Raw genomic sequence first — 12083 nt, 5'->3', positions numbered from 1 at the left:
TCCTATGAGGCAGATTACATTTATTCTGCCCATTTTACAGATGAGGGAACTGAAGCACAGAGCAGTTAATTAACTTGCCCCCAATTACATAAATAGAAAAGTGGTAATGTGGTATTTAGAACCCAGGTCTTTCTGACTCCTGTGAGCAGGTCCCATATTCGATCCATCTCTTTTAGTGCTTGCCGCTGGGCCTGGCAGAGCAGGTGTCAGCATCTATTTATGGAATTAGACTGATTTACTGAATCCTAAAGATCAGGAAACAGATATTAAGATTACATAAGCTACTCCCTAGAGCATCACTTCTTAGAAGTAGAGAAGAAAGAAGTGATGAGCTCCTTTGAGCCCAGCAGTCACAGAGACCCTCCTCTAGGACAGACTGGTCTCCTCAGCACTAGGGCTCGAGTCCAAGCTGGCAAGATGCTTTCTGCATCAAGATTAAATGTGTCTGGGAAATCAGAGAGACGAAAGAAACAGCTACATGCTGCTGACAGCAGGGAGTGCAGCAAAAATGTTTTCTGTACCCTAGGAATGCGAAGTCACCACCCTGCCACATTGAATTATCAACTCCAGACTAAGAGGTAAGATGCTAGAGTTCATGTTTCCTCACTAGATGCTGGAAACTATCCCCAAAGAGGATGAGAAGCAGCATGGGACCGGTGGAAAAACCGTGAGCTCTAGAGGCAGACAGACGTGGCTCCAATCCGACTCCATCTCTTACCGACACCTGCCTCACCGGGGGCTGTCTCTATGCCCTTCTTCAGCTTTCTTTTTCTGCATGACACTTAATAGTGTCTGACACATTATATGTTGACTTTCATCTCTGTTTACTATCTGTGTCTTCCTAAAATATAAGAGATTTGAGGGCCAGGACTTTATTGTGCTCACTGCTAAGTCCCCAAACATCTAGAACAGTGTCTGGTTTTATAGGGTCTTAGTTTGTTCAAAGGTGTTGAATTAAGATATTTCAACTCTCTCTGCTTTAAGTTTCTTCTCTAGCAAGTTGGGGAAAATAGTGTGCACATTTAACCAAGAAAATTTAAATATAGGGCAAGAAGTAGGTGTTCAATAAATACCAGTTTTTTCCTTTCCATACTTTTTTTGCAATGTTTATCAGCTGAGGATAAAACTAATCAACTTGGGATAAAAGGTTCCCTTCAGAAAATAGATAAAGGCCTTTTAAGCTGGCAGTTGACTTGCTCAGGACAAGCTCAAAACCTACAAACCATTTTTATTATGAAGATGAGAGTGACAATGCATCACAGTAGGAATATGGGCACAGAAAGTCTCAGGCAACTGGCTTATGAATAATGCCAGTGAGCTGTGACTGATGGAAACAGGGTTGAGTGGAGACCTGCCAGGTCACATTACTAACAGGGGCCAGCAAACCAAACATAAATAATCTCCAGTTAAAGGCTTTCCAAAAATCCTGCCACGCCTCCATGGAATGTGACTGCTGGTGAATTGGGCATTCACTGGATAAAAAGTTTGTTGTGGAGGGCAAGGAAGATGAACAGAGGACAAGTACTTTGCATCTGCCATTGTATTTAATTCTTAAAACAATTTTACGAGGGTGGCATTTTTATCCCCATTGAACAAATGAAAAACCTGTGGCTCAGGGAGGAAGTGATTCCCAAGATTTCACAGCTCTTAAGTGGTAGCTCTCCTGGAATCTCAATTTTCTTTAGCCCGTACCAAATTGATTCCTGCAATACGTGCAGAGTATCTCTACAACACTCAAATATTCCATTGCACATTTTACAAGCTTTCCCCCACCCTCATGCCTCCAGAAAGAGAATATATTAAGATAAAATATTAGATATCTTCTAGATAATAATTGCTAGCTAATAAAACTTCAGCGAATTCATTGACTTTGGGGGGGGGTAGTCAATCAATAACATGTGGATTTCTGACATTCCTGTTAGCTCCAGAATAAGCCTATAAACTTTGAAACACCTTGTTCTTGTTTCATTATAAAACAGGAACCGGCCAGACGTATGTCAAGGAAGCTCTGTGAAGGTATAATTCAAGTAGAGATTCTCTTCTCTATTTTATAGTTGAGGAAATAGGGTTCAGAAAGGTACAGCAACTTGCCTAGAGTCACACAGCTTAGAAGAGGCAGAGTCCAGTTTGGCATCAAGTCTAACCACAAATCAAGGCGCTTTTAACTTCACCGTGTTATTGATCATATATTATTTGCCTGGTCACTAAACAGCCTTACTGTTTGGGATCTGGTAATGCTGGTTCTGAGACTGCTTGACCTCACCCTCCTCTTCTGCTTGGTATGGACAGGAGGCTGCCCTCTGCATGCTGAGTGCCCTGGGCTCCCAGAGCAGCTGGCTTCCCGCTCTGGCCCACGCAAGGAATCAGTGAGAGATTAGGAAGAGGACAACGGGAGAAGCTTGAGTATCTCTCCACCCTCTCTCTGCTTGGGTGGGCTATCCAGCAACGGTTCACCTCCTCAACTCAAGTAACTCAAGTGGCCACTGCACAGACCCACAGGTACCAGCTTTGGTCAAGTGACCCTGGCCTCTGGCCTCAGGAGCACCACCTTGGCTATTCCTCATCTCTGGATTACCTCTTTGCCCTCTTTTGAGTCTCAGCTTCTCTGTCACTTGTGTAACCATTTCCTTGCATTATTTTCTCCTCTGTTGTAAACACTGAGTGGTTTCTGTTGTCCTGGTTAGATCCTGACCAATATATTGATTAAGTTGCTGGACCTAGGGCACCAAGCAGCAGCCCGTGGTCCTGAGCTGGGGAAGCCGAATGACGACTGGGCTCTGTGTCTCAAGACCACCTGTTGGCCAAAAACCTCTGGCCAGACAAGAAGTGCTTTGAAGAAAGAACATGCTTTTCTTTTTCTGAGGTTCACAGCCATGAGATTGGGGTAAAATGAACACAGCTGGTATCCTAATTCCACAGCCCTAGAGCAAGAAAAATTCACCATCAACCATTAGCTTTAGCAGCGCTTCCCAAACTATTGAGAGGAGTACTAGATGCACGGAATGTTCCTAGGTATTTCGTGATGAAAAAGGGTTCTGAAAAATGCTTGATTAAACAAAGTTAACCAGATTTCTTCACAGCTGGGCTTTGTAATGTGCATTATATATAAAAAAAAAAAGGTTACAGTATATGCAATGTAACAATTCTGAATTTTATGGAATCAGAAAACATACCAACAGCTTTGGGTCTAATATTTCAAGGAACACAGTTCTAGAAATGCTGGTTCATGGTATTAGTGCTAAGTCCTCCAGTGGCCTTCAAGGTCCTTCATGGACTGGAAACTGACCACTGCTCCACGCATCCCTAGCTACACTCCTTCCTGTGTATGCTCCAGCCACACGACGCCTCACAGATCCGACCATGCCACGTTGTTTGAGGGCCCCTTGCCTCTGCGTGTGCTACTTCTTTCCCCTGCTCCTAGGGAATGCCCATTCCTTCTGTGAGGCCTCATCCCAGATGCATCCTTCCCTGGAAAGCTTCCCCTCAGCACCCAGGCAGAAGTGATTAGTCGTGCATTTGAACACCTACCGCCATATACAACATTCTATCATAGCGGTCACCACCCCTATTGCAACTCTGCTTACTTTCCTTCTCTGCCGCTGCACTGTCCTTAAGAGCATTGACCGAGTCTTATTTGTGAGTGTGTGCAAGCCCGTGTCCAGGGCAGAGCGGGCACCTGGTCACATCTGCAGGGGAAGAAGTATCCCAAGATTTCAAATGCTTGTAGCGTTTTCTGCTACCAAGGCTTAATTATAACTTACTTAAAATTCACAGTAAATAAAATAAAAGCTCTACTGTTAAGATGATACCTAATAAACCAACTTTATATTAATGTGGCTACTTTTATTATAATAACAGTAATTTATTTTTTTCATCCTACAATCAACTGAAAAACAACCATCAAGAAACATGGATTAACACTGCTGTGAGAAAGGTAGCCACTAGGTGTCAGCCCAGGAAAAGAGGAGGAAGTGTATACTTACTAGTGTTTTACTTTTCCATCCAATTATCACTATAAATATCAAATATTTAAACAACAAAATATTAGGCAATTAAAATTATCTATTAAAGGAATGTTTTTAAAAAGATATATAAAATTTTGACATTTCCCCCTTGCAAAATAGTTTATAAATGGTGTTAGTTTAACCCTTATTTGTCAAGAAACATTTGCACAGATTGGAGAAATTGACTCCTAAGAGGAAACCAGCTCAGTTTTCTCCTGAAATGCCCTCAAACTGCATGTAACACGGACCATATGGTAGTCACCATTGCAGAGAGCGGTCAGAGGAAAGAGCGTGGTCGCTAGAATGAGGCAGATGGAGGGTCCGAATCCTAGCTCTGCCACTTCTTAAAAAGTGACATAACCTTTTCTAGCCTCGGTTTCTCATCAGCAAAATGGGGCTACACCACACTCTCCATATGGGGCTGTAAAAATTAAATAAGGGAATCTATGTAAAGAGCCTGGCATATAATAAATGCTTGATATTCTTTTCTTTTCCCTAAGACTTTAAGTCTTAATGATTTATTTAACAAAACTCTTTTATAGCTCCCCAACAATGAAGGAACTATATGATAATTACAAAGTGTGATAATTTCCTACATTCAACGTACAGCACTGAGCATCTTCTATGTATGAGGCTCTCTGCCAGGGATACATGAGCAAAGATGACACGCCACTGCCCTCTGGAGCAGGCTTCCATTTCTTTGTGGAAGGGAAGTGTCAGACTGAATGTGATGTAGCCCTGCATCCAGACCCCACAGAGAATCAATGTGGATGTATGTCCGAGGGCTGGCAGTGGGGGTGGGGTATGGCAAGAAATCTACAGTTTTACCCTCTAATCATCATAAATACTATAATGTCCTCCATAGGACAAACCTCCCATCCCTCCATCTTATGTTACTGAGCCTCTACTGTGTGCTGAGGGTATAAAAAAAGAATAAGCCATCCTGTTCTTGAGAAGCTCACAATCTAGCTACACATATGAGGCCATATAGCCCTGTTTCAGGCTCCAAATTGTCAAATGTTACCGCTGCTTGAAAATGGATCAGAAAGATTTCACTCTCAGAGTCTCACTGAAAAAGTAAAAGACCCTAAAGTGAGATAATTTGATTTAAAACACCAGTAACAACAACCATTTCTCTTTGCCGCTGCTTCCACAAAGATACGGTATTTAAAACTGCCACCGCGGATTCAGGTTAATCCATGAACACACTCCCCTTTTGTGTATTTCTAACTAGAACAGAATATTTACTGCGCATGAGGATTTCATAGAGGACGATCCTCTCCAGACCCTGAATGCCTTCGGTTAGCACCATGTAGCTTCTGGGCCGAGCCTTTGTTTTACGTTTACACATTCATTGTGTGGTATCTGTGTGGGCCTATTCTTCTCATACTCTAAGATGAAGCTGTGGACAAAATTTTTTTTTTAAAACTAAGTATCTATATTACACTGAAATGTGAATATGACCACAGTATTTCTGATGCATAGCATGGGAAAATATTAATAGGTATCAGTCATTCATTTGTTCAATAAACATTTAACGAGAACCTACTAAATACCAGACTCTGTGAGAGACACCAGGCATATAAAACATGGCCCCACCCTAAAGGAGCAAAGTCAGAAAGGAGCCAGGATTATTAAATGAGCCCAAGAGAAAACCTACAATTCCTCCAGGATAGTCTAAGATACACTAGCTGTGTTTTATTTCTCAAGTATTTTAGAACATACAGCAATTTCGTTTTAATCATATTCAGTGATGCTCTTTGAAATCATTCAGTTGAGCTTGATCATAGTGTTTAAGTAGATTTCCTGCCAGTTCTCATCTTCTCTCACTTAGGGACCTACTTTTTACTTGGGCAGTCTACTTCTAGAACAACGGTTCTCAGTTCGTCCATCATTTATTGTGTGACTCCAGGGTAACAAGGACTCCCAAACTGTGCTCCTGAGCAACATCAGTGTCCCTGTGATGTGGACGGGGGAGATTTGGTGCCAATATTGAACGGTCATCTTTTCTCAACAGGCAAAAAATGGTTTGATGAAATAGCAAAAAAAAGAGAAAAAACACCAAAACTCCTCAATTATATTTTCTTTTATACTTTAAGAACTTTAGTTTTTAAAATGACCCTATTTTTAAATCTTTGGTACCTACCACCCCCATTTACCTGTAGGTGCTGGTAAGCAATAACGTGAATAAATACCAAGTAAATATTAAAGGAAATAATATGTGATTTCTTTCAAATCCTTTATGTATCATTTGAGATAAAAGCCATACTTGCACAATTAGCTCAAAGGCTAGGACTACATAAGCCAGAATTTCGCTGTGTTTTGCACAGTTGCAGGTACTCTGACACCAGATGAACAAGTGTGGACACTACTGCTCTAGAATGTGGCAGTCTCATTCTTCTCCTTTTCCTGTACTTTCCTGTCACCCAGGAAAGATCACTGCCATTTATTTAATAGCTACTATCACCAAGGCACTGTGCTGGTGTTTTACATGTGTCATTGCTATTTTCCCAATAGTCCCACAAAGCAGGGGTGATTTCCATTTCACAAATAAGGAAATTGAGGCTCAGAGAGGTTAACTGATGACAGAGCCAGAGTTAAACCCCAGGTGATTCCGAAGGCCACACTCTTTCCATCACACTTGGTAGCCTCCTTAGCTACTGAGAGCCACAAAGCTACAGTGCTGGTGATTGGGGTCCCAGAGGTGAAAGCGCCTCCCCTTATCTCTGCTTCATTTCCAGGACATGATCTTGACTTGAGATGACTGCTAAAATGAGAAGAAACGGTAACCAATAAGTTACCAGCCCCTTCTCCAGTCTACCTTAGACTCCCAAAGTCCATGCATCTGCTTAGCTCAGGCATGTAGGATTTGGCGATAATTCCAAGTAGATAGTAATTCCAAGGCAAGTAGATAGCTACTTGCCTAAAATAAACTGGAAAATAAGAAAACCTTTCACAAGCTGGATGTGGTGGCTCGCGCCTATAATCTCAACACTTTGGGAGGCTGAGTTGGGAGGATTGCTTGAGGCCAGGAGTTCGAGACCAGCCTGAGCCACACAGCAAGATCCTGTCTCTACAAAAAATTAAAAAAAAAAAAAAAGCTGAATATGGTGGCATGCACTTGTAGTCCTAGCTACTTGGGAGGCTGAGGTAGGAGGATTGATTGATTCCAGCTGCAATGAGCTATGATCACGCCACTGCACTCCAGCCCGGGTGACAGAATGAGACCCTATCTCAAAAAAAGGAAAAAAGAAGAAAACTTCTCACACACTTTTCCTACAAAGCATGCTCATAGCAACATTATTCACAATAGCCCAAAAGTGGAAACAGCAGAAGTGTCCATCAACAGATAAATGGCTAAACAAAATGTAGGGAGGTGTGTCTGTGTGTGTGTGTACAAATACATACACATACACAGTGGAATATTACTCAGTCTTAAAAAGGGCTGGAGTTCTGAAATACGCTATAAACCGGATAAACTTTGAAATCATGCTAAATGAAATAAACCAGACACAAAGGACAAATATTATATGGTTCTACTTCTATGATATACCTACAATAGGCAAATTCATAGAGATAGAAATTAGATTAGACGTTACCAAGGGCTGTGGCGAGAGGGAAATGGAAGTTATTGCTTAATGGGTACAGAGTTTCTATTGGGGGCGATGAAAATAGATAGTGGTGACGGTTGTACTACATTGTGAATGCAATTAACATCATTGAACTTGATACTTAACAATGGTTAAAATGACAAATTTTATATTACATATACGTAAAATATATGTGTATATATGTATATAGTACCACAACTTTTAAAAAAGGAATGGCTCTTTAAGCAGATGGGGTTGAGTCCTGGCTCCACCATTCCCTTGCGGAGTGGAGGACCCAGAGCCTCACGCAGGCACACGCGCTCCAGGCTGTACCTAACTTACCTAATTCCCCCTTTCCCCGGGTTTCCTTACTTCCTTATTTCTCATCCTGCTGTACCGTACACAGTGTCTTAAGGGTTCCTCCAACCTTTTTTTTTTTTTTTTTGAGACAAAGTCTCATTTTTTCACCCTGGCTAGAGTGTAATGGCGTCAGCCTAGCTCACAGCAACCTCAAACCTCTGGGCTCAAACGATCCTCCTGCCTCAGCCTCCTGAGTAGCTGGGACTACAGGCGTGCACCACCACACCCGGATAATTTTTCTATTTTTAGTAGAGATGGGGTCTCGCTCTTGCTCAAGCTAGTCTCAAACTCCTGATGACCTCAAGTGATCCTCCCACCTCGGCCTCCCAGAGTGCTAGGATTACGGGCGTGAGCCACCGTGCCCAGCCCTCAAACCTTTTTTTTTAGCACGAGATGGAGGCACAGACCTATTAGTCATATCCCTTATGTGTGTTCTGGGAATCCTCTGCTTTTCTTTGGAGGGCAGGGAGCACACACCACCCCATCAAGGGTTCTTAATTCTTTCTGTCTTGAATCATTCTTAGGCTGAGTCAACCGAAATCTGCCTCTTAGTGAGTCTGTGACCAGTTTGGTCCCTACAGTCAGACTCCTGCTCACAGACTGATATTTCTTCTACTTGGAGGGCTTCAAAATGTAGCATTTCAAAGCTTTATTCACAAAGGTGTTTGGTGGGATATTAATTATAATACCAAAAGATTGGAAACAACTTAAATGCCGGACATGGGAGAGTGGTTACAGAAATTACGGTAGCTGTACTTGACGGCATATTCTGCCTCCATGTAAAAATGCATGTGATATCGTGCTAAATGGGAGAGAAATCAACTTTTAACTTAGATTTCATTGTAGTTATGTAAACCCTTTGCGTCATGAAAATAGAGTATATATGAAAGGCATGCATACGTTTGATAGGACTATGGTGATGTTTTAATTTTTCTATTTCTTAAAATATTTTTCTATTTTCTATTATACTAAAAAAATATAAAAATAGGTGATTTTTTTTGTTTTTTTTTTTTAAAACCCATGAGATCAACAGAGTTACTCAACCAGTATACAGATACATGCAGTGTTTTCTCAACCTGCTCCGACACGGCCTCGTGCATTCATGCTTGAAAGCCAGGCTATCAATCTGCTTTTATCTTAACTTCTGTGTCTTCAAGGGGTTTTAAGTGGATAAATATGACTCAGCAGAATCATGGGCAAAATCAGGGGCCGTAAGGTGGATGACACCAGTATACCCACAGCCAAACCTGGAAGCTGGCCTCGTGGGATGGACTAAGCAAGCACGACTGCGGGGAGTGGGCTGCCGCCTGTTTAAGCGGTTTGCTTGCTGCCCCCGCTCCAGCATTCGCCCCTCGAGGGCAGGGGCTGTGCTCCATTCACCTCCGAAGTCTGGCTAGCAGGCTGGCCCAGAGGAGGCCACAAGAGCTAGTTGAATAAACAACTCCCATAATGCTCTGTCTACACTGGCCTTTCCGTGGATACCCGCGCCGGAGAGGAAGCATCTTCAAGCACCAATGTCCATGGATGCATTTTGCTTTTTAATTTAACATTTACCATAGACCTGCAGTGGGCCAGACTGGGGGGAGGTGTCTTCAAATGCACAGTTTTAGGATGACTCCATGTAGTATGAGCTGTGAAATAAGAAACTCCGAGCAAAAAAAGAGATGAAATGAAAGCACACAAATCTATCTTCAAAAGTTCTTTAAAACTGACACCATTGTGCTATGAAATGTCTTTCAAAGGGGGTGGGGTTTGTCTTACTCAGATTTTATGATGATATAATTTTAAACAAAGAAGTGAGGTAAAAGATTCTTTTAAAAATTCATTCGTTCTCCCTAGAAGGAAGAAAGGGGAACATTCAAGACAAATTCAAGAACCACACTGCTATATGCATCTGCCAAAAGTTGCAACCTTCTACCAAGCAGAGAAAGGATGCTTGGCCTAGCAATTAAAATCATTTGTCTTTTATCCCCTTCTTGCCAAAAAGGACCCCAGCCCTAACTAGTTAATCCCTAACACACACTGCTACTCCCAGAGTTGCCTGGCAACTGCTGGGAGGCGTGTCAGAGAGCAAGAAAGGCCTAAATAAATGAGCTGGAGCCCGGGCTGCGCTTGACATGGATAAAGGGGGTTTCTCCGAATGGGGCTGCCTGGCTGCTTGTGGTTCTGTCATTTAAGTAGAGAAGAACAAGTTGGCTTGGCTGATATTGTTAAATATCTTGGGCTTTGCATCTGATTTTCTCCAGGTGACTGAAAAATGGGTCACATGCCCTTGTGATTTGCAGACACCCTCCCCTCCGTCAGGCAGCAGCAACCTCCAAAGCCGAAGACAGGACAGCATGCAATGTATATGCACCAAACAGAGGCTGAGGGCCAACCCCCTGCCTCAAAGGCTTCTCTGTTCCCTAATTTCTTTCACCCATTCCTCTGTCCATTATTCCAAAATATACTCACTGATGCCTACATACTGTGCCATAACCTGCGCCTGGCACTAGAAAAGCAGAGAGAGAGTCATTAACACGGGACACGTGGAAACTAGAACAAAGACAGATGGGAGGGTGTGGTGGAGGAAACCTAGGTTTGGAGGCTGCCCCCTGGCTCTACTGTATCGCAGGAAGCCACTGCCAGTCTGAGCTCCATCCCCCGTCTGTGCAGTGGCCAGTGAGGGGCCGTCATGAGAACAGCTGGCGTCGTGGATGTGAAGCAACTGGCAGAGGAGCTGAGCTCCGACCTGGTGGGAGCCACAGAGGAGGCAGTGGACTTGGCCGTGGCTGGACACCCTTGGCGTCTCACTTTCTGATCCCCGAGAGAGCCCTTTGAAACAGTTCACCTGGCCTGAAGAGACGCACCACCAGTGAGCCCACGCGGGCCCTCCCGCCCTGGGCCCGGCTCCGGCCTCCCCAGCAGACCAGCGGAAGGCACGAGGCACGGATGGACGCAAAGGAGCAGCCCAGCGCCGGGCCCAGGGCTGGGCCTCAGCAAGTGGCCCCTTCCTCCTCCTCCTGGACTGGGGAAAGAAAACAAAGATCAAGAGTCTCCCTGGCCAGCTGCATTTTGAATTTTTTCCAGTAGGAAAGGAAAAAGAAAGGCCAAGGAGTTAGAAATCTCAAGTGAGCTCTGAGCCAGGGAAAGGGTCTTTCAACCCTGCTGCAGAGGGGGAGCTGCCCATCTCTGCCTCACAGGCCAAAGCTTGATCCCCCTCACGGAGCCAGGCGGGGCCGCTCGGGAGCTGTCCCCCAACCTGCTCCAGGCTGGAGGGCCTGCTCAGCAGAGAGGAGGCAGGCTAGGGACGGGGGACAGTGCTAATCTTCGCAGGGCTGACAGGGCAGGCGCCGGGCTGGGCTTATTTAAGCTTCTCTGCAGTCCTGCATGGAGGGGATCACACATCCATTTTACGGAAGAGGAACTGAGGATGAGAGGGGCAAAGTAACCTGCTCAAAGTCACAAGGTAGGTAGAAGTAGAACAGTGAGGAGCGCGCTGAAGTCTGTCACATGTCCTGTTTTAAACAAAACACAACGCTGTGCCTTTGCAGTGACCTGAGATCCATGACTGCGCCACTGGCCCAGGGTGGAAAACCACCCACCCTGACCTGTGCGGTCAGCACCCCAGCACCCTGCGTGGCGAGAACCACTGTGAGGCTGCCCTGCATTCCCCCTACCCCCTGCCTTCTCCCCTGCCGGCTCTCTTCATCCCCCAGACTCCTGCCGTCCTCATGCCCTGCCCTGCCATCTGCCTCAGGGGCTCCCCCCTGCAGACTTCTACCTGTTTCTGGCCACCAGCTTCCTCCCTCACCCTATGTATCAAAGGCCTTAAATGCTCTTGCATCCTTTGACCCAGTAAATCCATGTCAGGGAATGTACCTAAGAATTTATGCAGATGCATGAAGATTTATATAAGGATGTTCAACATGGTGCAGTTTAAAATCCCAAAATAGGCCAGACGCAGTGGCTAATACCTGTAATCCTAGCACTTTGGGAGGCTGAGGCAGGAGGATGGCTTGAGGCCAGGAGTTCAAGACCAGCCTGAGCAAGAGTGAGACCCCATCTCCACAAAAAATTGGAAAAATTAGCCAGGTGTGGTGGCACACACCTGTAGTCCCAGCTACTCAAGAGGCTGAGGCAGGAGGAT

The 12083-nt window shown here is 44.4% G+C and overlaps 1 protein-coding gene across 1 annotated transcript in view; it reads right to left on the bottom strand.

Moving 5' to 3' along the window:
* DENND1A (DENN/MADD domain containing 1A) overlaps positions 1-12083 on the bottom strand; it is a 567888-nt gene that overhangs the window by 163195 nt on the left and 392610 nt on the right. The window lies entirely within an intron of this gene.

This window comes from Propithecus coquereli, unplaced genomic scaffold (assembly GCF_000956105.1).
Source record: "Propithecus coquereli isolate 6110/MARCELLA unplaced genomic scaffold, Pcoq_1.0 Scaffold89, whole genome shotgun sequence".
Taxonomy (NCBI): Eukaryota; Metazoa; Chordata; class Mammalia; order Primates; family Indriidae; genus Propithecus; species Propithecus coquereli.
This window is presented reverse-complemented; position numbering and strand designations above follow the sequence as displayed.